Source organism: Ranitomeya variabilis, chromosome 5 (genome assembly GCF_051348905.1).
Source record: "Ranitomeya variabilis isolate aRanVar5 chromosome 5, aRanVar5.hap1, whole genome shotgun sequence".
In the NCBI taxonomy this organism is placed as follows: domain Eukaryota; kingdom Metazoa; phylum Chordata; class Amphibia; order Anura; family Dendrobatidae; genus Ranitomeya; species Ranitomeya variabilis.
Genome location: NC_135236.1, coordinates 292511700 through 292538942, shown reverse-complemented (window position 1 = coordinate 292538942; position 27243 = coordinate 292511700). Strand labels below are relative to the sequence as shown.

Genomic DNA, 27243 nt, shown 5'->3' with positions numbered 1-27243 from the left:
GCTGCCGGTTCCTGCGCTGAGGTCCCGGCTGCGTCGGACAGGTGAGTATAGCGATATTTTTTATTTTAATTCTCTATTTTACACATTTTAACATTAATGTTGTTCCGATACCCGATACCCGATACCACAAGAGTATCGGAATCCCGGTATCGGAATTCCGATACAGCAAGTATCGGCCGATACCCGATACTTGCAGCATCGGAATGCTCAACACTAGTAGTTCTCTAATAATGCTAATCAATATTTGTAATTGTGCCAATAAGATGCAACCACTTTTTTGTATGTAGATTCTGATAAAATACTGGAAAAACTCAATTGTTATGACTAATCTAGTATTAATGGATTTTTTGCACTGTTTGATTGTTGGGTGAATGACAAGTGGGATCTCCATTAATGCCTAGAAGGGAGGTTTGAGAGCTATTTGTGTGGAGCTGTGGTACATGATCTTAACCATTGCTTCATTCACTTCAATCGGAGTGAGAGACAGCCGTCCTGTCAGTCCCACCACTGCACCATTCATGTAGGGGAATTAAGAAGTCCCCTTATCTCAGAAATGGTAGAGGTCCTGGCAATTGGATCCCCAGAGAATAATATTTATCACCCATTAAATAGAGAGGTAATAAATTTATTTACTGAAAATAAAACCTTACCAGCTTAATATTTTACCAGAGAAAATTTTTTAGGCTGTGTTCTAATGTCCGGCTGTCATCGTCTGTAATGGGTCCAGTGTTAAAAAGGCTGTCAGAAATGAGTGTGCTCTTCTATTTTGAATCTGTTTCTGTACTATTTGTAATAGATCCACTTATACTAACGATATCTCTGAAGACATCCAGTGTTCTAAGCAAGTACAGAGCTTTTAAAAAAGGGTTTGTTAATGCATGACATCACAGTTGACCATCCATTATGATCTCTTTCTCATAGACTTCAATGTAAAACAAAAATACGGATCCAGTTGCTATCTGTTAGACATATCTACTAGACATGTGAACATAGACATATCTTGACAAGGACAATTTATGCACTATGCATTCTCAATTTTTCCAATTTTCTAGAGCAGTAATGCAATTCAGATTGCATACTATAGCAGTACAGAGTGCTACTTTATGAGTTGGTTATACATGAAGATGGCTACTCTTAGTAAGCACACAGCTGATTTCTGTTTGGAAGTGACAGGCAGTCTTTTGATATTTATATACAAAGGCTCTGTGACTGAGCACTCCACTGCTCAACCTCAGGTACTTTTAATTATAGCAGGATCCTACCTTATCATATAAATGTAGGCTTCAGCTTAAGAGAAGATTCCCAGCAACGAGAATCGCCTTATCGTGGCTGCTGGGTACACACGAATTGGCCAATTTATGCGCAAAGTATTCTCAATTTTTCCAATTTTCTAGAGCAATAATGAAATTCAAATTTCATATATTTCATGTTTTCATTCTATTCGTTTATTTGTTGGTTATATAACTTGTCTCAAATAGTTACAGGAGATAGGAGACCGCGAGTAAGGTAATTTTAGGAAGTTACTTCCTGATTATTGAGTTATAGTAAATTTTTGCCTAAAGATTGGCTTTATATAGCTATCAAGGATTTACATTTCTAAATAACCATCAAGTTGAAATACATTTTAAAGTCATATTTTTTTGTAAACTGCTATTTCAATAGTTACCAAGTAAAAATCAGAAGCCAATAGTAGCACTTTCATTTCTATAATGTGGAAGTTCAAGTCAATAGCAATAAAACTCCTTTTAGTAAAGCAAAAACTGATATTAATAACTACTAAGCGACAATATGAGATGAGCCAATGCCCAGCAGGAAGCCTAAAGTTTCAGCGTATAATTTCTAGTTGCCAGTCGTTGCAGCTTATTATGTACCACCTCTTTACTTTCAGCTAAACATTGAAAACATTTTGTTGCTTTATGTGTAATTTCAGTTTCTTGACTGATTATCTAATTGATGTATACAGTAGTCTGGCTTTGACCTTAACTACATCACACATAGTATTGCTGTGATGCGTTTCATACCTTCTTCACTGCTCTTTGCCACTATCCATTAATTACAGCTATGTGGTATGGATTTTACAACACATTCATGAAGCCTTGTAAATGACATCCACTGTAACCCTGTCGTTTTATCACATGAAGATATAAGACTTAATATTTTAGTGCACTTTCACCATGTAGCTTATATTCCATGTCACAAGAAGACGAATTCAAAAAGGAGGACTAAACTATGAAATAAATCATTAATGTGCAGAAGAAATAGGGTTACCCAGGTTCTATCAGACTGCAGGATTTTATGGATATTCCAGTAAAACAGTCTTGTAGAAATCATGTGGAAAACATAAGGGTTAGTTTGCTAATCTGTTCCATTTCGGCTAGAGAAGACCTAAAAGGCTGCCTAGGACCAGGTGAACTCAAAATAATTTCTGTGTCCTACTGTGGAGGGGGGAGGCTCCCGCTGCAGCCAGTTGCCTGATAGACACATGATTGTTATGAGAAGAAGAGGGCAGGGGAATGATCTACAGAGAAGAATTGATCATATATTTTATAGTTTTAATTGTATTATTTGCCAAAAATTAATAAAGGAAATGAGATTAAAGAAGCACTCCAGTCAAAGTTTTTATCCTTTTAATGTACAATTGCTCATTTTTCCTTTCTACACAGCTAACTCTTCTATTTTTTTCTGCTCTGTGTAGAAATAGGAAGACTCTTTTCCCTGCATTAATCATTCCCTTCTTCAAGATTACAAGATTTCTGGCACAATTTCTGTCTCAGCACTGAAATAAACATTGAAAAAAGTACTCAGTCATCAATATTGTGCCATAAATCTCAAGAAAAAACTGTAGAGTTGAATCTCTACAGAGAGATGCAGGCCTATTAAATTGAAAATCAATAAAAACCTATGGTCACTGTCTATGACACAAAAGAGATAGGATGCATGCTTTACATTTAAGGTCCATTTACACTGCAAAATTATCGTTGTAGTCTAAGCAGTCTGCCGATCACTTGATGAATGTGCAAAATGCTCATTTGTCGGGTGAAATGATCTTTTGTGCTGCACATCATCATTCTCAGTAGTGCATCCTCCTGTGTAACAAGGACTAGTGCTGCAGACATGTCTGTATAAAGAGGCATGACCACCACTCAGCAAACAAGCAGCTGATGAGCAGTCAGTGAGCGCCCCATGTTGGCCCATGTAAATAGATCTTTGGCTAACTTAAACCTTCTTAACTTGGCCATACACATGAGACAGCTGTCTGACAGATATCTCTCCAGTATACCCGATGCATATTAGCTCTCAACTCAGCTGATCAGCTGAGATCACAAGTGTTTTCAATGGGGAGAACGGAAAAAGATATTATAAAATACCCCCGGCAACTGGCCTATCTTCCCGAAAACAAAAGGCCAATATTCCAACAGCCTGAGTCTTCTCTTTCCCAACACCATCTATATGTTTTTAGTCACAGGAGGACATACCATTGGTGCAACCTATGCAACAACACAGGAGCCCAAGATGTAAGAAGGCCATCTCCACTTCCAAAGCAGGTAGAATTGTGCATTATGATGAGCTATTTGATTGCAAAGGCCCACATATTGTTCTTGCAAAGGGGCCATCTTCTGTCTGTGACCACTCCTGCTTTTAGTGAAGTACCACACTTTCAAATTTAGTTTACTTCTTGCTCATTCACAATGGGTAAGTGGTTTTTGGTCATAAGGCCTTCATCAGTCCTGATAGCACACTTAAAATGCAAGCACATATAGAACTTATGCGGTTAAGCATGACATAGGCGAGTTCTGCTGGTTCCAGAGTGTAGAGATGAAGTACAGGTCCTTCTCAAAAAATTAGCATATAGTGTTAAATTTCATTATTTACCATAATGTAATGATTACAATTAAACTTTCATATATTATAGATTCATTATCCACCAACTGAAATTTGTCAGGTCTTTTATTGTTTTAATACTGATGATTTTGGCATACAACTCCTGAAAACCCAAAAAACCTGTCTCAATAAATTAGCATATTTCACCCGTCCAATCAAATAAAAGTGTTTTTTAATAACAAACAAAAAAACCATCAAATAATAATGTTCAGTTATGCACTCAATACTTGGTCGGGAATCCTTTGGCAGAAATGACTGCTTCAATGCGGCGTGGCATGGAGGCAATCAGCCTGTGACACTGCTGAGATGTTATGGAGGCCCAGGATGCTTCAATAGCGGCCTTAAGCTCATCCAGAGTGTTGGGTCTTGCGTCTCTCAACTTTCTCTTCACAATATCCCACAGATTCTCTATGGGGTTCAGGTCAGGAGAGTTGGCAGGCCAATTGAGCACAGTAATACCATGGTCAGTAAACCATTTACCAGTGGTTTTGGCACTGTGAGCAGGTGCCAGGTCGTGCTGGAAAATGAAATCTTCATCTCCATAAAGCATTTCAGCCGATGGAAGCATGAAGTGCTCCAAAATCTCCTGATAGCTAGCTGCATTAACCCTGCCCTTGATGAAACACAGTGGACCAACACCAGCAGCTGACATGGCACCCCACACCATCACTGACTGTGGGTACTTGACACTGGACTTCAGGCATTTTGGCATTTCCTTCTCCCCAGTCTTCCTACAGACTCTGGCACCTTGATTTCCGAATGACATGCAAAATTTCCAGTGCTGCTTCTCTGTAGCCCAGGTCAGGCGCTTCTGCCGCTGTTTATGGTTCAAAAGTGGCTTTACCTGGGGAATGCGGCACCTGTAGCCCATTTCCTGCACACGCCTGTGCACGGTGGCTCTGGATGTTTCCACACCAGACTCAGTCCACTGCTTCCTCAGGTTCCCCAAGGTCTGGAATCGGTCCTTCTCCACAATCTTCCTCAGGGTCCGGTCACCTCTTCTCGTTGTACAGCGTTTTCTGCCACATTGTTTCCTTCCAACAGACTTACCATTGAGGTGCCTTGATACAGCACTCTGGGAACAGCTTATTTGTTGAGAAATTTCTTTCTGGGTCTTACCCTCTTGCTTGAGGGTGTCAATGATGGCCTTCTTGACATCTGTCAGGTCGCTAGTCTTACCCATGATGGGGGTTTTGAGTAATGAACCAGGCAGGGAGTTTTTAAAAGCCTCAGGTATCTTTTGCATGTGTTTAGAGTTAATTAGTTGATTCAGAAGATTAGGGTAATAGGTCGTTTAGAGAACCTTTTCTTGATATGCTAATTTATTGAGACAGGTTTTTTGGGTTTTCAGGAGTTGTATGCCAAAATCATCAGTATTAAAACAATAAAAGACCTGACAAATTTCAGTTGGTGGATAATGAATCTATAATATATGAAAGTTTAATTGTAATCATTACATTATGGTAAATAATGAAATTTAACACTATATGCTAATTTTTTGAGAAGGACCTGTATATGAAGTCTGGAGAGGTTTAGGATAGGAGTAGAGCTTGTTTGGTGCCCTTACCACTACATATATGTAAATATGTCTATGTAATTTCAGCAGAACCCCAGTGCTTTTCTGTGATATACAAAAAAACACTTGTCATGAATAATATACTGCAGAGTAATTTTTATCATCTAGAAAGTCATCTGGTGAAACTATTATTCTGAATTATTTTTCTAATTATATCCTAAACAACATGTTTTCTATATTACAGAGTTCTCTATCTTGTAGGTTTATGAATACCTTTGATATTGCTTTATAATTGTTTTTTAATAACACTGTAGATAAACATGTCTAGAAAAGCAAAGGTTGGTTTAATATATTAATTCCTGAATAAACTACATTGATTTAAACATAATATTTTAGAAAATATGATCCTGTCTCTATCTGGGAATAGCAGCTTAAGCAGTAACAATCCACTGAAAAGTGTATCTTACTTGACATTTCCATATTTTTATCACTATGACTGGGTGTTCATGAATGATACACATTAGACTTTCTACGTTCCCACCATGGGTATTTGATGAGTTTTTGAAGTTGTTTATGTAACACTAAGATAAATTAGGTTACTTGCGGTTTTTTCATTACATTTACAGTAGAGAAAAAAAAGTATTTAGTCAGTCACCAATTGTGCAAGTTCTCCCAATTAAAAAGATGAGAGAGGCCTGTAACTGACATCATAGGTAGACCCCAACTATAAGAGTCAAAATGAGAAAACAAATCCAGGAAATCACCTTATCTGATTTGGCAAGATTTATTTTGCATATTATGGTGGAACATAAGTATTTGGTTATGTAAAAACGTGCAATTTCTCTCTCACGGACCTGAAACTTCTTCTTTAAGAGTCTCCTCTGTCCTCCACTCATTACCTGTAGTGATGTCACTTGTTTGAACTTGTTATCAGTATAAAAGACACCTATCCAAAACCTCAAACACTCACACTCCAAACTCCACTATGGTGAACACTAAAGAGCTGTCGAAGGATACCAGAAACAACATTGTAGCCCTCCATGAGCCTGGGAAGACTGAATTTGCAATAGGCAAGCAGCTTGGTGTGATGAAATGAACTGTGAGAGCAACAATAAGAAAATGGAAGACATACAAGACCACTTTTAATCTCCCTCGATCTGGGACTCCATGCAAGATCTCACCCCGTGGAGTCAAAATGATCACAAGAACGGAGAACAAAAATCCCAGAACCACACGGGGGTCCTAATGAATAACCTTCATAAAGCTGGGACCACCGTAAAACAAAGGCTACCATCAGTAACACACTACGCCGCCAGGGACTCAGATCCTGCAGTGACACACGTGTCCCCCTACTTAAGCCAGTACATGTCTGGGCCCATCTGAAGTTTGCTAGAGAGCATTTGGATTAATCAGAAGAGTATTGGGAGACTGTCATATCGTCTGATGAAACCAAAGTAGAACTGTTTGGTAGAAACAAAACTCGTCATGTTTGGAGGAGACAGAATGCTGAGTTGCATCCAAAAAACACCATACCTACTGTGAAGCATGGGGGAGGCAACATCATGCTTTGGGGCTGTTTCTCTGCAAAGGGACCAGGACGACTGATCTGTGTACATGAAAGAATGGGGCCATGTATCATGAGATTTTGAGTGCAAACCTCCTTCCATCAGCAAGGGCAATGAAGATGAAACGTGGATGGGTCTTTCAGCATGATAATGATCCCAAGCACACTGCCAGGGCAATGAAGGAGTGGCTTCGTAAGAAGCATATGAAGGTCCTGGAGTGGACTAGCCAGTTTCCAGATCTCAACCCCATAGAAAACTTTTAGAGGAAGTTGAAAGTCCGTGTTGCCCAGTGACAGGCCCAAAACATCACTGTTCTAGAGGAGATCTGCATGAAGGAATGGGCCAACATACCACCAACAGTGTGTGCCAACCTTGTGAAGACTTACAGAAAACGTTTGACCTCTGTCATTGCCAACAAAGCATATAAAACAAAATATTGAGATGAACTTTTGTTAACGACCAAACACTTCTTTTCCACCATAATTTGAAAAATAAATCTTGCCAAATCAAACAAGGTGATTTTCTGGATTTCTAGTGTTGAGCGATACCTTCCAATACTTGAAAGTATCGGTATCGGATTGTATCGGCCGATATCGGAAAAATATCGGATATCGCCGATACCGATACCAATACAAGTCAATGGGACACAAGTATCGGAAGGTATCCTGGATGGTTCCCAGGGTCTGAAGGAGAGGAAACTCTCCTTCAGGCCCTGGGATCCATATTCATGTGTAAAATAAAGAATAAAAATAAAAAATATTGATATACTCACCCCTCCGGCGGCCCCGGCTCTCACCGGTCCAAGCGTCTGCCTCCGTTCATAAGAATGCAGGGAGTGAAAGACCTGCAATGACGTCGCGGCTTGTGATTGGTCGCGTGAGCGGTCACGTGACCGCTCACGCGACCAATCACAAGCCGCGACGTCATCGCAGGTCCTAAACTCCTCATTCTTAGGAACGGAGGCTGCCGGTTACATTCGGTAAGGTCCAGGGGCCGCCGGAGGGGTGAGTATATCCATATTTTTTATTTTTATTCTTTATTTTATACATGAATATGGATCCCAGGGCCTGAAGGAGAGTCTCCTCTCCTCCAGACCCTGGGAACCATACACTGGGAACTTCCGATTCCGATTTCCGATATCACAAAAATATCGGAACTCGGTATCGGAATTCCGATACCGCAAGTATCGGCCAATACCCGATACTTGCGGTATCGGAATGCTCAACACTATGGATTTGTTTTCTCAATTTTGACTCTCATAGCTTCATAGCTGTTGTCTACCTATGATGTCAATTACAGGCCTTTCTCATCTTTTTAAGTGGGAGAACTTGCACAATTGGTGGCTGACTAAATACTTTTTCCCCACTGTATCAATGGGTTTTTATTACAATGCATTTTTATATGTTTATTTCTGAAGCGGTTTTGTCTCTTTTGTCATGTTTAAAATAAAGTTGCTTTTTTTGCTTGCTTTTTTTGCTTGCTGATATTTGGCTTCCATAAAACTTTATTGATAAAGTCATATTTGGATTACATGGGTTTTCAGTATGTTTTCAATGTGGAAATGCACTAAAAATGTGGGGTTGTTTTGTGTGCAGATTGTCCTTATCTTATTCAAGTTTGTGGGGAAAATCTGCAAAAAAAAGTGCATATTTACAGGAAGAAAACCTGATATGTTGTGGATTTCAAAAAATGCACCACAGCTCAGTTTACACAATGGACATTAGATTTCTATAAATCTCATTTACTTTGCTGTAATTGTAAAACTCTGCACTTTTTGAGCAGAGAAAATACTACACATCCTACACATCAAAAAACGCACCAAATACTGATTGTGTGAACTTAGCTTTAGACTACAGGGTTTTTTATGTATTCCTCATAAATACACTTTCACATAGATTTCAAAAACACACCGTAGCTCAGTTTACACAATAGGCAGTGGGGATAAAATTTCGGTAAATCCCATTTTAATTGCTGGAACTTTTTGGGCAGAGAAAATACTCCATCAAAAACACACAAAATACTCATCAAGGGAATTTTGTCTTAGACAACAGTTTTTTTAATGTATTCCTTATAAATGCGCTTTTGCATAGGTGTTCATAAGTACAGTGATACTATATTCTGAAGTTGAAGTCCAGATATGGAGACAATACGTAAATGGAGACATAGCCTGGTAAAGAACTAAGGCTACTTTCACACTAGCGCTGTGCACTGCACGTCGCTATGCGTCGCTTTGTAGAAAAAACGTGCAAAAGTGCTTGCAGGATGCGTTTTTTCTCCATTGACTTGCATTAGCGACGCAGTGCGACGCATTGCCAGACGTTGCAACCATCGTGCGACAGTTGCTTCGTGTCGCCACCAAAAAACGTTGCATGTTTTGGTGCGTCATGTCCAGCATTTCTGACCACGCATGCGCGGCCGGAACTCCGGCCACCCGCCTCCCCGCACCTCACAATGGGGCAGCGGATGCGTTGAAAAACAGCATCCACTGCCCCCATTGTGCAGCGCTTCCACAGTATGCGTCGGTGCGCCGCAACGTCGCATTGTGACGTGCAGTGCACGATGCTAATGTGAAAGTAGCCTTACTTGCTATTTCATTCTTTGCTTTATATGACGCCATTGTGTAGGGTTTTGCTATTCAAAAAAGAACCGTGGCCAAAGACCAGAACAAAAACGACCAAATGTCCGTGTATAAATCTATATCAAAATGACTTTATTTAGAAAAAATATATACAGAACAATATGAACATAGGATAGGGAAATAGTGCAATCTTTTTTGATTTTCATTATTTACGACTTGTCCAGTCTTTTACATCCATTGGATTACAGCAGGCGAGGCTTTCTTGTTTATTTGAATAATATTTCTTGTTATTGTGATGTACTATATGCCTCTGCCATGCTGATTAAGTGTGTGAGTTTTTATCTCTGCTATTAGGGTTTTGCTATTGTATCTAAAACTTTATATGTCTCTTGCATGCAGAAAGTTTGGGTTAGTTACAAAATATGCACATTATAGAAGTGGAAGAGAATTAGAATGCTTTAAGTGTACTTGCTGCATAATCAAATTGACAGAAATTTGTAGTTTTACTTGAAAACAAATAGCCAAACTCTACTACCAGGGTTAAATCATGAAACATATTGGATGAAGTAATGATCTACTACTCTAAGGCATTTATAAATAATACATTCTGTAATATCACACGTCAGTGGGATTCAATGGACCGAATATTGACATGAGATTGGATGTGGAAGTCAAATGATTGACTCAATTCAATATTTTCTTCAGTTAATTATTTTCTATTGATGTGTCAACATGAAGAGCGACGGATAATAATTGCATCAATTATTTTTATACCGCATCACAGATGCAGAAAAAATGATTGTAAGACTTACACATCCACTAATTCAGTAGTATAGCACTCAATTTGCTGCTGATCTAGGGCAGATACTGCAGAAAGTATTTGTTATGCAAATTGCCTCTTCTGAGAAAAAGAGGACATAACTCTATAGGGCCACCTGTTGGAAGTAGCGATCCTACAAGTCACAATCAACCCTTTAACGAGTCGTGCAATATGACTTAGGGTACTGTCACACAGTGCAATTTTGATCGCTACGACGGTACGATTCGTGACGTTCTAGCGATATCGTTACGATATCGCAGTGTCTGACACGCAGCAGCGATCAGGGACCCTGCTGAGAATCGTACGTCGTAGCAGATCGTTTGAAACGTTCTTTCGTCGCTGGATCTCCCGCTGTCATCGCTGGATCGTTGTGTGTGACAGCGATCCAGCGATGCGTTCGCTGGTAACCAGGGTAAACATCGGGTTACTAAGCGCAGGGCCGCGCTTAGTAACCCGATGTTTACCGTGGTTACCAGCGTAAAAGTAAAAAAAAAAAAACCGTACATACTCACCATCTGATGTCTGTCAGGTCCCTTGCCGTCCGCTTCCCGCTCTGACTGTGAGCGCCGGCCGGAAAGTGAGAGCAGATCACAGCGGTGACGTCACCGCTGCGCTCTGCTCTCACTGTATGGCTGCACTCAGTCAGAGCGGGAAGCAGACTGCAAGGGACCTGACAGACATCAGATGATGAGTATGTACGGTTTTTTTTTTTTTACTTTTACGCTGGTAACCATGGTAAACATCGGGTTACTAAGCGCGGCCCTGCGCTTAGTAACCCGATGTTTACCCTGGTTACCAGCGAACCTCGGCATCGCTCCAGCGCCGTGATTGCAAAGTGTGACCGCAGTCTACGACGCTGGAGCGATACTCATACGACACTGCGACATCACGGATCGTGCCGTCGTAGCGACGAAAATTGCACGGTGTGACAGTACCCTTAGGGTTAAAGCCAAATCAGTAACGACTGACCAACATTGATTGCCCGATGCAAACAATTGGTGACCTGCACAGTCATTCTTACTGTCATCAGGGGTAAAGGTGTTATCACATTGCATTCCGGCACCCATTAGGTTACTCTGCTGGGGCATACATCTGAACCCCACCAATTGGGCCATAGACTATAATGGTGAAGGCAGAGTAAACATGAAATCTATAATGTGCATGCCTACTAGACGCTGACACTAAGAGGTAGTAGACTACGTCCAATTGTCCACCTTCAGTAGGCATATACACCTGAAAATGACACTCTGCAGAGCGCACGTTCGCTCTGCAGGCACCATTATAGTCTATGGCCCCTTCACTGTCCCTTTTTGCAGGGGGTTCGGACTTAAGCTCAGACGGACCCATCAAAAGGGCACTGGAAAACAATGTGAAAGCACCCTAAGACTACGCTCTCACAATGAACTTTTGATGAGTTTTTGATATTGCAGCTTTTCGGCTCCATTTCTGCAGCCATCAAGTAAAATAGGTTACTGGCATTTTTCGTAAAAAAAAACTCATGGTAACATAGCCTAAGACTATTTTTAAGTAGTCTGAAATCCCCTTTAAGGCTTAAACTGCCAAAAGACAAGCCAAAGTAGGATGCTTGATTGGTTTCTGCGTAGTGCATAATTAAAGTGTAGAAATCTACACCTCCTCATTAACCTCCTAACCCACACTGATTGCAATAATAAAATACAGAAATGTAATAAGATTCTATGTTTGTACCATACATTTACATCAAACACTTTGGAAGTGGCAATGACTATAAGAGAGATGGTTTTCTATGAACTCTTTACCTTCTTTGACCACTAGAGGTCTCACACAAGCCAGATGTCCAGCTACAGCGCAATGCACTGCTACAACACTGCGAGAGTGATGAATATGCAGGATTCATTTTTTAATGTATTTTATCATCTGTAAGTGGGTTTGTTACAAAAAGTAAGATAAAGTTTTAATGGTGGCATTTCTTTCCGATGGCTAATGTGTTTGTTGCCCAAGAACAGTTTACAAAACACTAATTCACTACAATGAGCACCAAACATAGTTTCTGAGACAGTTTTGGGAATCTAGCATGATTTTGCTTTTCTATATTTAATTATGAATCTTTGACCTTTTAGCACAGGGGCTAATCGTAATTTACCATGATTCCTAGGAAGTCTGGTTTCCTTCCATAAATGTACATTTGAGATCACACAACAATGGGGCTTTGTGGGTCTTAGCGCAGTGTACCCACTGAACTGCTTCACTGCCCGCTGTATACACACGTGGGGTATATATTAAAGGGGAATGCAAAGGGAAATCAATGCACAGTATCTGCTGATGACTAAAGTCGGACTTTAATACTGAAAATCCTCCATAGTTACATGGCAGTATATGGAGGAAACACTACAGAACTAAGCAGGAAACCCTGCAATATGTCAGCAATCTAGTACTCTGAAACAGACATTACTACTATGTTTTAAATTAGCACTTAAAGGGCCACTGTCACCCCCTCCAGCCGTTATAAACTAAAAGAGCCACCTTGTGCAGCAGTAATGCTGCAGTCTAACAAGGTGGCTCTTTTAGTTTTTGCTTCTGTTATTCCCTCAATAAAGCATTTTATAATTTTCCCCAAATACCTCTCTTTGTACCTGGAGGCAGGTCTGAAGCCTCCTCTGTGAAGCGCCCAACGGCCGTCACTCATCTCTTCTGGGGCGATGGTCGCCGCCCCCTGCGCACTGTTCTTCTTAAATCCGGTGCCTGCGCTGTGCGTGCCTGCCTGGGGCAGGCGCAGTGTTCATTGGCCGTCCTAGCGCTGATGCCGGGTTCCGTTCTGCGCCTGTGCGGGCAGTGCGGCCACCCTGTTGCTGAATCCCCGCACTGTGTTATGCATTATGCACAGTGTGGGGCTGGGATTCCTGGGCAGATTCCTGCACAGACCGACGCTGGAAGGCGGGGAACCTGGGGGAGCGTCTGACAAGCAAAGTGCGCATGCCCAAAAATCCCAGCTCCACACTATGCATAGTGCATAACACAGTGCGGGGCGGGGATTCAGCAACAGGGTGGCCGCACTGCCCGCACAGGCGCAGAATGGAACCCGGCATCAGCGCTAGGACGGCCAATGAACACTGCGCCTGCCCCAGGCAGGCACGCACAGCGCAGGCGCCAGATTTAAGAAGAACAGCGCGCAGGGGGCGGCGACCATCGCCCCAGAAGAGATGAGTGACGGCAGTTGGGCGCTTCACAGAGGAGGCTTCAGACCTGCCTCCAGGTACAAAGAGAGGTATTTGGGGAAAATTATAAAATGCTTTATTGAGGGAATAACAGAAGCAAAAACTAAAAGAGCCACTTTGTTAGAATGCAGCATTACTGCTGCACAAGGTGGCTCTTTTAGTTTATAACGGCTGGAGGGGGTGACAGTGGCCCTTTAAAGTTGTTTAATATGAAAACACCTTTATGCATGTCCTGTTATGTCCTGTTGCTATGTTAATTGGTACTGAACAATACATTGCAGAATTTTCCCCATTCTTCCCTGGCAGACATGTGAGCTTGTTGTAGCCTCCTGGCACCTGCACCCAATCCAGCAGTCCATACCCGTAGATCAATTTCATGTGGACGGGTTTTGGTCAACATTTTGGATCAGTATATGTAAGCTAGAACCATGGGTGGGACAAATGAATAGAAAGGCTAGAGTGAAAAGATTTAAGCTATTAGGGCTTTTTGAGCCGCTCTGTCTAAAAAAAATAACAAATTGCCTTAAAACACTTGAAAAATTCTTCTTATATTCATAAAAAAATATATTGCTTTTTTTCTACTTTAGGTTTTGGAACGTGGATGCAACTTCTTTAAAGCAGATCATGATGGAATTAGTTCCAAACTGGGCGTTGTCCAATCAAAAAGCTGCAAAAAAAATCTTTAAGGCCTCATTAACTCTTCCATGTTTAAACACATACATGAAAAACTGGTACCGATGTCATCAGTGTGTCATCCGTGTGTCTGTTTTTACCATCTGTGTGTCCATTTTTATCATCAGTGTTTTCCATAAATAGGTCATCCATGTGTCTGTTTTTACCATAAGTGAATTTCCATTATGACTAGAGAAATAAATACATTTCTAAGTTTTCCTATGCTTTGCATTATTAAATACAGGGAGCATACTGATGAAACATGGATGCCATCCATGTGCTGTACATATTCTTAACTGACTCATAGACTTGTATTGGCCCTTGTCATCCGTGCTGCCATAAAAAAAGGGACATGTCTCGGTGTGTTCACAGTCTGCGAAAAACACGACATGTGAACAGCAGCAAATATTATAATGGGTACATGTTGTATCCATAAGAAAAACAGATACAACATTTTTGTGCAACTTGGGTGTTTGAATGAGGATTAAAACAGCTACAGGAAACACTTCAGAAAAGGAAAAGTCCTCCAAAAAGTAACCATTACAGTCCACAAAAAATATGGATATACAAATCGCCTTACAGACCATAATGGGTATGTATTCCATCTGAAAACACATAGATAGAACACATATGGGAAACACTGGATGTCTGAATGAAACCTTACAATGTTGACGTTTTGAAAATGTGTACTGGGACATTTTCACTCATTGGTGCACTCTTCAGTTTTCAACACAAGCAAAATCTTGAAACTTCTCTTTTTGTACAAAGTAAATCATGTGACAGTACAGTGGGTATAGAAAGTATTCAGACCCCTTTAAATTTTTCACTCTTTGTTTCATTGCAGCCATTTGGTAAATTCAAAAAAGTTCATTTTTTTCTCATTAATGTACACTCTGCACCCCATCTTGACTGAAAAAAACAGAAATGTAGTAATTTTTGCTAATTTATTAAAAAAGAATAACTGAAATATCACATGGTCATAAACATTCAGACCCTTTGCTCAGTATTGAGTAGAAGCACCCTTTTGAGCTAGTACAGCCATGAGTCTTCTTGGGAATGATGCAACAAGATTTTCACACCTGGATTTGGGGATCCTCTGCCATTCTTCCTTGCAGATCCTCTCCAGTTCCATCAGGTTGCATGGTGAACGCTGGTGGACAGCCATTTTCAGGTCTCTCCAGAAATGCTCAATTGGGATTAGGTCAGGGCTCTGGCTGAGCCAGTCAAGAATGGACACAGAGTTGTTCTGAAGCTACTTCTTTGCTATTTTAGCTGTGTGCTTAGGGTCATTGTCTTGACCTTTGTCCAAATCTGAGGTCCAGAGCACTCTGGAAGAGGTTTTCATGCAGGATATCTCTTGGTCTATCTTGGTCTCATCAGACCAGAGAATCTTATTTCTCATAGTCTGGGAATCCTTCATGTGCTTTTTTTTTTAGCAAACTCTATCTGGGCTTTCATATGTTTTGCACTGAGGAGAGGCTTCCGTCTGGCCACTCTGCTATAAAGGCCTGACTGGCGGAGGGCTGCAGTGATAGTTGACTTTGTGAAACTTTTCCCCATCTCCCTACTGCATCTCTGGAGCTCAGCCACAGTGATCTTGGGGTTCTTCTTTACCTCTCTCACCAAGGCTCTTCTCCCACAATTGCTCAGTTTGGCTGGACAGCCAGGTCTAGGAGGCCTTCTGGTGGTCCCAAACTTCTTCCATTTAAGGATTATGGAGGCCACTGTGCTCTTTGGAACCTTGAGTACTGCAGAAATTCTGTTGTAACCTTGGCCAGATCTGTGCCTTGCCATAATTCTGTCTCTGAGCTCCTTGGCCAGTTCCTTTGACCTCATGATTCTCATTTGGTCTGACATGCACTGTGAGGTCTTATATAGACAGGTGTGTGCATTTCCAAATCAAGTCATATCAGTTCAATTTAACACAGCTGGACTCCAATGAAGGAGTAGAACCATCTCAAGGAGGATCGAAAGGGAATGTACAGCATGTGACTTAAATATGAGGGTCTGAGCAAAGGGTCTGGATACTTATGACCATGTGATGTTTCAGTTTTTCTTTTTTAATAAATTTGCAAAAATGTCTATATTTCTGTTTTTTTTTCAGTCGAGATGGGGTGCAGAGTGTACATTAATGATAACAAAAATGAATTTTTTTGAATTTACCAAATGGCTGCAATGAAACAAACAGTGAAAAATGTAAAGGAGTCTGAATACTTTCCGTACCCACTGTATATATGTACCATAATCAATGCAATGTTAGCCAGACTTTAATATTAGCTACTGTTAGATTACCCATTGCATCCATTTTTATATTGACCTCGTCAATAAATGGCATAAGCAAAAATTAATTTAAGAAAAACTGAACACAATATTTTTTACATTTACCACCAAAAACATGTTCACAAGTAGTATATTTGTTCATGGGTACACTAAACACTGTTAAAATCTCAAGCAAAATGAATAATATTTTGTCCAAGCAATATGCAGTGTATATAAAAAGTCTACACATTCCTGTTAAAATTCCAGGATTTTGTTAAGTAAAAAAGATTATTAATATGAGAATTTATATGTTAAATGCTTTTTTTGAAGAGTAAAGAAAAGGAGAATTGTGATGCAAGTGTGTTACCCTCAATGTAAGAAACTGGGAGCAAAGGACTGTATACGCTCACCTGCCTGGGTTCTAACCTGGCACAACTCTATTTATATGAATGAAGGGCTGCTGCTCCAACCTCTGACCCACACACCGGTGGGAAAAAACATATTCAAATCAGACAGGAAAAAGAGACTTCCAGGCGCTGCCACAGTGTGAAGACAAGGGTGTATGTTCTCTAGATCCTTACTCATTCATGCAATACTTTTTGAAGATGGGTTGACTCCTTCATCAGGTCTTACAGAGCCATGTTCCTTATATAGGGGCAGGAAGAAACTTCTACACAGCTTATAACAATATATAATTAAAACGAACAATTTAGACAAGTCACATGTAAAATATGCAGCAAAGAACCACTTGTGGTATATAAAAGTGAATTATATTGAGTATATGTATGATATCTTAAAATGGTGTATAAAAAATAATAATACAAAATTATGTAAAAAAGAGGCTGTTAGGGCTAGCGGAACGCACCAAGTAAATATAGAGGTTTTATTATAATAGATGTGTTCGCAGCCCGGGGTCCACCGTGCAAAAGAACCTGCTGCTAGCAAACGGCGGAACTATATGGTGATATGAGCTAACCCTGTTACTTCACAGAGTAGCCGAAACTCAAAGCACTGCGCCCTGTTAGACTTCACAGTGGCACAGGCTAACTACTCAACTGAGAGCAGTCAGTGGTCATGCATGCACACATAACTCCTCGCCGGAGGTGCCAGCATTCTAGCGGCTTATTTCAGCCAGGTCCATGAACCCAAACTCACATGACCACACTGGCGCAAAGCACATAACATAGAACAATACTAGCGCATGGCCGTGCGGCCATGCAAGCCTTAAATAGTTTCAGCACGTACAGGACCTTCCTAGAAGGACCAATGAGAGGCTGCCACAGAGCGTGAGCACCTACAGGACCTTCCTGAAGGACCAATGGCCTTAGCTGCAGTATCTGATCATGTGACCCTCGATCTCCACTGAGAGATCTTACTCTGGGCATGCTCAGAATGAGAAAAGCAGGACTTAGTCCCAGAAGCGCCTGCTCACCGCTGCCCAGCACTGACTTCCATGGCAGAAGCAGGAAAAGCAGCAGTAACTCTTTGTACAGAGTCAGACTGAGCGAGACGCTGGGACCGATGTCTCTGCTGAGCAGGCTCCACTGCGGCAGGAGAAGAATGGGAGACCGCAGCGGAGATGGACCGAGATTCCCCCTGTGCAGAGGCGGGAACTCGACCCCTAACAGAGGCCTTCCCTTTTTCTTTCTTTTTTCTCTCTTTTTTCTCTCTTCCCCTTTAATATTCTTTATATTTGGGGACTCCTTCTGACTGTGGATCTGCTGGAACTTGAGACCTTATCTTGGGTTTTCAATGAATTAATTTAACCATTCAGTTGCCAGTGTTGAAAATCCAATAGGACTCTCAATGTATTAGTTTTTTATATCTATTTGTAATGTGATCAAGTATGTGTTCTAATATAGTAAGTCTTAGACTTGCACTATCTGTCTTGTGTTCTAATAAAAAGCATCTAGATAAACTATGGTTCAAAACCCGATTTTTGATATTATAACTATGTTTGGTTATTCTACAATGAAGAGGTTGTGTAGTCCTTCCCATATAATGTAGATTACAAACACATTCAGGCAGATAAGGATGTTCCAAAATAAAAAACACTGATTAATATTAAAAGTCTCTTTGGTTGTCATTGATGTTAATTTTTGAGCAGCCATGCTATATAATCAAGCAGCATTTACATTTAGATTTGCTACACGAAAAAATTAAACGGATGTTTTCGGTGCACTATACCGAATGAAGTAGTCAACCTGACTACGAAACGCGTTGTATGAATGAATAAGGATCCGGAGACGATACTCCCTTGTCTTCACTCAGTGGCAGCGCCCAGGAATTACTGCACTTTTACCTGTTTGGTGTGAATACATTTTTTGTCAGAGTTTCAGAATGTTAGTACTTTACATTTTTGGCTTCATTCAATTCTATTCGGTCATGTCAAGTGATTTCATGGTTAATCCTGGAAATTACTTGCCTTTGATTTTTCTTAAGTGGGTCACCTTCTCAGTTACCAAACCTGCCTCTATGAAGAAACTGCATAGACTGTACAACTGAAGCTCTCCAAAAAGGAATATAAACACCTATCACATTTACTAATAATGATTGCGCAGCTCCTGACACATAACTAGAAAGCAGAAGATAACAGTTAACGCTCTTTACTATATACTTAGCCTATTTAGAGCAAGATTACCAAAGCAGGCAGAAATGGTACTGGAGCCAGGTGCTCATGTGATGCTGTGCTGATGTATCATGAAATTGACAGCAAAGCATAGAGAAAAATTGCATGATAAAATCTGGCAATCCAGATGATAATTGAAAAGAAACAAATAGTAACTGCATGAAATTAAGGACACACTGCATACAAAAAAATACAGTGTGTGATACACAATCAGGGTGGAGTGCAATGATTGAAAACTACTGGAGTGCTTCTTGGAGCTTCATATGAAAGATCTTTTGTAATATCCTGTGAAAATGTATCAACACGTCTTTTCAGCTTCTGCATACTCTAGGCCCTTTACATCAACCAGGAATTTTGACATTAATGTGGAATAGAAAAGCCTTATCGGGATAGCATACTGTAGGCTCTTACTAACGCATGATAAAAAAGTTGCAACACAAAAAATGGAGATTTCCTTTATGTCATTATCAGCAAGCAAATGCTGGGTATTTATTTCAGCAAAAATCATAAACAGGCAAATACTAATAATAATTATAACAAAATAATGAAAATATCAAGTGGTATTTATCACAGAACAGCTTTGTGGTTATATCCAAAATACAGGGCTGCAATTTGTTTGCTTACACACCGGCTACACAAAGCCTAATGCTGTCATACTATTAATTGCAGACAAAAAGGTCTAAATTGCCTCAGCTTTTCTTTGATTTAAATTAATTGATCAAAGGCTTTGTAATTAAATTTCTTTGAGAAAGCTTCTCCCAGCAAACAAAAGGAATGTTAGTTATGGAGAGAGCAGTTTGGCTGTATTGTTACTCTCTTGCAACATTTCTATAGCGTTTTCAGCATTATGGAAGATGTTGTTAGAGGAAATAAACAGGAACTCGTTCTTTATACAACACTTAGGACCTGGACTTGTCATGTTAAAAATGGCTTAGAATAAGTGTAACTTTATTTTAGGTACACTATTCATGTATATGAAATGTTAAATATTCTATACAGTATAATAACAGAATATTGATGCTTCTACAGAAACGTCATATTGATCAGGATGAAAACACCCTGCAGTTCAGTGTTTTCTGCTGTCGAGGTCAAACTTCCCAGTGCGGTTGAGTCATTAAAGCTCTTTTTGACTTATGATCCAATATCAGGCTAGGGTCACACAACCATTTTTCTCTCATCCGAGAAAATAGGTCTGATTATGCTCAGAGTGTGATCCGATTTTCTCTGATGTGGAGAATAAAAAAAAAATTTCTCCATCTTCTCCATTCTTTCAGTCTGTGAAAATTGGACTGCACTCTGATGTCATCTGAGTGCAGTCTGAGTTTTACAACAGACATAAATGACCCATGATCCATAGACATGAATGACCAAGAGTCATTTGATAATCAGATGCTACTCGTGCATGCTGCGATTTTTTTTACCTTGCTTTGCTCTGTCCGAGGAAACAATTGAATATGTGCATGGTTTCATAGAATAACATGGGGTTAAGTGGTATCTATCAAAACGACAGATAGCATTCGTGTGATTTTTACAGTCATCTGCACAAATCCATACATTGGATCATAAGACTATAAAGGGTAACTGAAGATTGACGAGGACACTTCAGCATTCCAGATATATCAGTTTAGTCAATTCTGATTCTTCATAAGTTCCTGGAGCATCTTTTCTTATTACTCTGTGTCATGTCATTTCTCTATTATTCCTTCTAGTAATTTATAAATAAATTGTCCAATGGTGTTACCAGTTTGGGGCACTGTCCAATCAGTGTTGGCAGTATCAAACTGTGCAAGTACGCTACCCTTTGAAAACGGGAATGGTAACACCCATTGTTAATGAATTTCTAGATATGCAGGAGGAATATAGGGGATTAATATGGGAATGTCACAACACAAAATTATAGGTTGATCCACAATTTTTAAGAACCAACTTAAAAATCCTCAAATGCATCTCAAGTCCAGTTATTAAATGTATTCAGTAGTCACAATTTTCCTTGATTGCTTTGTAAACAGCTGACAACCTTGTCATCAGACATAACTCTCATAATTTAGGTACATGATGCACGGACTGGCTGAAACATGTATGATGCTGTCGAATTTGGGTCAAGAGACCTGTTTCCAGTCAATGCACCATGGCTCTCTTACAAAGTGCCGAACATGGATCTGTGAGCTCTACATAAGGCACTTTAGTACTAGAGATGAGTGAACCCGAACGTAAAAGTTATGGGTTCATACCTGACAGTTAGTGTCCAGTGCTGAACACCAAACATGGACTTCTGGAAGTTCATTGCATTGTTCAGAGTTCTGAGGGAAATGAAAGAGAGAGAGTTTTTTTCCAGATCCAAAGTTCGGGTCTCCACTGTTTTAAATGGGGTTTAGGTTCTGGTTAAAGTTCAGGTATAGTTCTGGTCCCCGAACCAAACTTTGGACTAAAGTCCAGAACCCAAACTTCCATGCATCTGGTCATCCCTACTTAGTATCTGAAGCATTTTATCTGGTACTTTTACTATCAAGATGAAGGGCATATCCATATTTTTGAATTGAGGTTAAACTGTAATGTAATACTTCTCAGAGTATGCTGCAGTAAACTTTACATTTTATTTCCGGGCTCTATTTCAATATTCATTTTGTTGAAATCCTCTTCAGATCAAGGAAGAGATAATATCCCAAGATAACAATATTTTCACGAGTCTCAGAACCCTCAATGTGCTGGAACAATAATTAATGTGCTATTACAAATATGAGTGTTCTTTGTAGTTGGCACACCGGGCGCAATCACATCCCATAAGGTGAGTAAAAACTTAATACGCAGTCAGAAATGAAATAAAATATCCTCTTCACTTTTCTGACAACCCTGAAATTTATAACTATATATCAAAAGAAAGCCTGTGCTTGTGATATATCGGATCAGCCAACAATGATTCAGCCTCCCGCTGTGGGAACCATTTATTCAGAGATCCCATTCACAAGCCTTCTGTCCCTAACTTATCACATCCTCAGAACAGGCATTTGCAGTCTCCGCAGCTCATATATCACAACATCTATGAAGCTCATTTATCTCCGTGCTCTGAAAGGTATCACAAACATCGCACCATCAATTTTACATCCAAAACCCAAAGGTTCCCATGTTAAAACATATTTTTCCGAAAGTTTTTGCCTTTTCCCTTTTCTACCATTTGATAGTACAACATTAGAACAATGATTTACGCAAACATTCCCTCTGCTACATGCCACCGCTGTGTCGTCGAATTCCCTGCACCCCATGTGATAACTGCAGCTTCCAAACTGGATGTCAGTGGTTTAACATATCACTCCTTTTTCCCACCTGGATGCCTGTCGCCTGTGTTTTCAAAGATCATAGCGAAACACGTATGAATGGAGTTAAGTGTGGGTATACTATAATGGCATCGCGAGTGGTTATTATTGCTGCTGCTCCATGGCACATTCCTGAATAATAGTAATAACACAACCTGTAATTGCCCAAGTGCATTATGTATATATTTCCTACGGCTTTACATTTGCTCCATAAAATGTCACATATGCTTCATGCCTACAAGACACGGTGACAAGTCCAGTATTAACACTTCCATTACCTCCTTTAATTGACACTTTTTCACAGCAAGACCTGAATGTGTAGGCCTAAACCAATGAATCATATGACCCCACAGGATCAATTTACTGTATGTCATAGCTATTTGTTTCCACTCAATTTTTTACCGTAATGTGACCAGTTAATTGAAAACCTTACATTGACCTTTCTTGTCAAGTTGTTAATAATTCTATTCAATGATTATGACCACAATAATAGCTCCACGAGTAGTTGTCACCCAGACAACTATTTACTCAGTGATATATCCCCAGTAGAGATGATCATATCTATAGACATTCACATTTGCCAGCTTCGGCAAATTTTTCCCCAAAATTCAATATGCATCTATATATTTGATGTCAGTCTAAAGTACTCCAATTGTACTGAAAGAACGTGTATAATATTCTCAGATATCCTAGGACTGTTTGCAACCCCTTTCAAGTTCTTTAACAGAAACACAGCCTTAGTAATGTCAAAGTGAACTCCACATATATATGCCTACGGGTAAACAGATGGTAACCATTCTTCACTACTGCTTTGTCACACACCTTATCTGTACAGTATATTCAGAATTTTGGGGATTTTTCTATTTCTATTGCTAAAAATATGACATCCTCTCTAAACAGATCCATTTCAAAATCGATGTGGTGCTGCATTTCCTGCCTTAGCTTTTATACAGGCTATGATTGGCTGTGATATACTATGTGATGGCTGTGCTATACTATGTGTTGCAAAAACTCTAAGGCATTACTGGGAAGCACCCCCTCTACTCCTGGCTGCATCCGAGGTCATGTGAGCCTTCTCTGGCTGATTCAATCATCTATATTGTGTAAAAATAGAGGAGGCCATTTTTGGTGATTCATCCAAATTGAAATGCAAATTGTTACATATTTCCTGTGGTTCAGCAAATTTCCTAAAATTCAATTTGGATCAAATCAATTACCTCATATCCAATTTCTGGCTCTCTTAGTTTTGCATATCTAGGTACATTGAGTACTTCATGAAAGCTGGCTGCCAATTGTATTGGTAACCAGAGAAGCATTTATTTTTCACACAACAGTAAAGGAAACATATACATTGTAACACATGAATGTAAGGTAGAGTTTACATTTAATAAAAGAGAAGGAACACTCATTTACAGTTTCTGTCCTGCCCAGCCCAGCCAGGTAACATAACATCTACAGACTTAGAGGCGCTTTGTTAAAACTAGAAAGCTTGTTGATGGGATCGATAAGATTAGAAAACCACTGACATTGATTTTTATATTCCTTGTAACGGAATGTGCCAGCCTGTAAGGGTTAAGACTTAAGAGTTGGTGGAGTTGCCTGCTTGCCAGCATATAATTTTAGATTTATATATGAATTCTCTGGCATATTTGCTCAGTTTATGAATCATTTGAATGTATTTTTGATGGAAAATATCTGGCATTGTTAAGACAATCACACCTTACAACCAGTATGGGAGTTTCTAAGTTACTTTAATCCTTCAAGTCCAAGACATTTTTTGTTTGTGTGTTTTTGCTTTTTTCTACCATAATTCCGAGAGATGTAACTGTTTTATTTTTTTACATCGACCTTTTGTTATTCGTGGAACAAGTTGTACTTTTGAATGATGCCATTAACTTTACTAGATAATGTGCTGAAAAATGTGAGGGGTGTTACGGCGTTAATACACACTTCCAACATTGGTTTTTTATTTGTGTCTTTGGTTTCTAAGACCCGTAACATGTTTAATCTCCCATCGATAGGGCTGTACACTGCCTTGTTTATTGTGTGACAAGCTGCAGTTTTGCTTGATACTCTTTTGCGGTACATATGATATTTTGCAAGTAAATTTCACAATTTATGAAGCCCAGCCACAGAGTGGACTTCAAAAGAGGACCATGGTGCCAATAAAGGAGGCTTTTAGTAGTCCCTCAATTGCCATATCAACATTTGGCACCCCGAAATCATGTTGCAGGGGACATAGGTATCAGAACATGCTTGTATTAGCAACCAAGCCATTTAAAGGGAACATGAAAAATGCTATTAACGTGCTGATATGGTGTTCATCTGAAGATTAATAGCCTTCTAAAGCTGTGCAGCTGCTGCACTGAAAATCTGGCAGCTTGATGGAAATGAACTTTATTTCCCCTGGCAGGCTTGGGCTTTCAGTCATAAAGGTGCGGCTTGTGTGGCTTCAGTCACCTCTCAGCACATAGTGAGCACTGGCACTGACTGCCATCTCTGTACCACTGCTGAACTAGCTGTCAGTCAGTCCTGGGGCGTGGTTACATCCACCACTCACTATATACTGAGCAGTAACTGAAGCCACACCTCTATAATTGATAGCTGGAGGTTTCCAGGAGGAATAAACTTAAATCCTTCCCAGGAAAGGGGCTTCTTGCCCGGTGGCTGCGTGGCTTTACAACGCTATTATCAAGTTTTGAAACATGACAGGTTCTCTTTAAATGTTGCAGTCAGTGACTGACAGTGGCTTCTAAATGGTTAAATAGTAGTGATTGAAGCTAGATCCAGTCACTGCTATCAGAGGCACATGCTGGCTGTATAACACAGCTGACACCTGTCTTATATGGAGCATGCTCAGCTCCTAAGCCTGCTCCCTAAACAGGAACCTTGTTGCTGATGTACATCAAGGTGTACAAAGGAGTTAAAAAGAAAAAGCATTTATTTTGTTACTAGGGAGATAGTAAGAGATAACAGATTACTATTACCAATTTAATCAAAATCTCACTGTATTCTAGACTACTAATATTTACCAGATTATAGCGATTTTGCTTCATAAAATGACTTTTTAGCAGATTATTGCTGATATTTTTCATGTGTGGACTGTAGCATCTATTCCCTGAGTGGTCCCTGGTGTTTAATTTATCCATTTTAATTGGGATGAACAAATAGTTTAAAGACAGAACACTGTCCTTTTTGTGATTATTAGCATAATTTACAGAACACACTACTAGATCCAAGGACAAGTATAGACTGTACGGGTTTGAAAAGTAAAAAAAAATTCAAAAATGCAAACGTTAAGAGTTTCTTCACAGTGCAAGGTCATTTTAACCTGTTGGCCTCATCAGTCATTTATTGTATGTATAGTATGCTTTGGCATAATATTGTGGCTGGTGGGGCACACTGAGAGGTCAGAAACATGCTATATACATGGACTTCACTGCTTACTTGGCATAGCTCCATTCATTCACAATGTTGCTCTTAAAGGGAATCTTCCATCAGAAAATGAACCATCAGATTTTTGTGTTAAACATATTTTGTTCACAACAATTGGCAGTTCCTGTGCTCATGTCATGATCTTTTTTTAAATTTAATAGTTTTGCAATGTTCACAGTGATCACTGGGGCTTTTTTAGATGCATACATTCAGTTCCATGAGTAAGAACTTTCAGCAAGGCGTTTTATCAGCATCGCCAGGATTACAGTCACAGGATCCAATAATCACAAAAGGTGACAGCTCAGCTAATCCCGGTCCCCCTCCTTTAAAGTATGTCCATAAAACTTGGTAATACAAGCTAAAACATAAGTGAAAGGTGAAGACTGAGTTCCAGAAGTGGTGAAGCACAACTTGGTGTGTTACCTTAACCCAAAGAGAGGCCATTTTCAATAATTTACTACCTGCTTCATGGAGACAACTTCCAACTTCCATGGATTGTTACCTCCACCACAAGTTTAATTCTTTCAAAAATCCTGTAAACGAGCCTAAATCTTATTCAATTTCCTTTCTTTTTCTTGTAACCATATGAATTTTGTCTGAAAAGATATAGCTTATATATATATATATATATATATATATATATATATATATACACTCACCGGCCACTTTATTAGGTACACCTGTCCAACTTCTTGTTAACACTTAATTTCTAATCAGCCAATCACATGGCGGCAACTCAGTGCATTTAGGCATGTAGACATGGTCAAGACAATCTCCTGCAGTTCAAACCGAGCATCAGTATGGGGAAGAAAGGTGATTTGAGTGCCTTTGAACGTGGCATGGTTGTTGGTGCCAGAAGGGCTGGTCTGAGTATTTCAGAAACTGCTGATCTACTGGGATTTTCACGCACAACCATCTCTAGGGTTTACAGAGAATGGTCCGAAAAAGAAAAAAAATCCAGTGAGCGGCAGTTCTGTGGGCGGAAATGCCTTGTTGATGCCAGAGGTCAGAGGAGAATGGGCAGACTGGTTCGAGCTGATAGAAAGGCAACAGTGACTCAAATCGCCACCCGTTACAACCAAGGTAGGCCTAAGAGCATCTCTGAACGCACAGTGCGTCGAACTTTGAGGCAGATGGGCTACAGCAGCAGAAGACCACACCGGGTACCACTCCTTTCAGCTAAGAACAGGAAACTGAGGCTACAATTTGTACAAGCTCATCGAAATTGGACAGTAGAAGATTGGAAAAACGTTGCTTGGTCTGATGAGTCTTGATTTCTGCTGCGACATTCGGATGGTAGGGTCAGAATTTGGCGTAAACAACATGAAAGCATGGATCCATCCTGCCTTGTATGGAGCATCTTTGGGATGTGCAGCCGACAA

At 40.0% G+C, this 27243-nt stretch overlaps 1 protein-coding gene across 3 annotated transcripts in view; it reads right to left on the bottom strand.

Moving 5' to 3' along the window:
- The window catches only part of PLXNA4 (plexin A4), a 1056784-nt gene that overhangs the window by 518427 nt on the left and 511114 nt on the right, over window positions 1-27243 (bottom strand). Inside the window, exon 1 of one of the 3 annotated variants that reach the window (XM_077264449.1) lies at window positions 651-752. The exons of the other annotated variants lie outside the window; for them this stretch is intronic. The gene's annotated coding sequence lies outside the window, so the exon portion shown is untranslated. Of the gene's footprint in view, window positions 1-650; window positions 753-27243 lie in introns of those variants that run through there. 3 annotated transcript variants of the gene reach the window in all.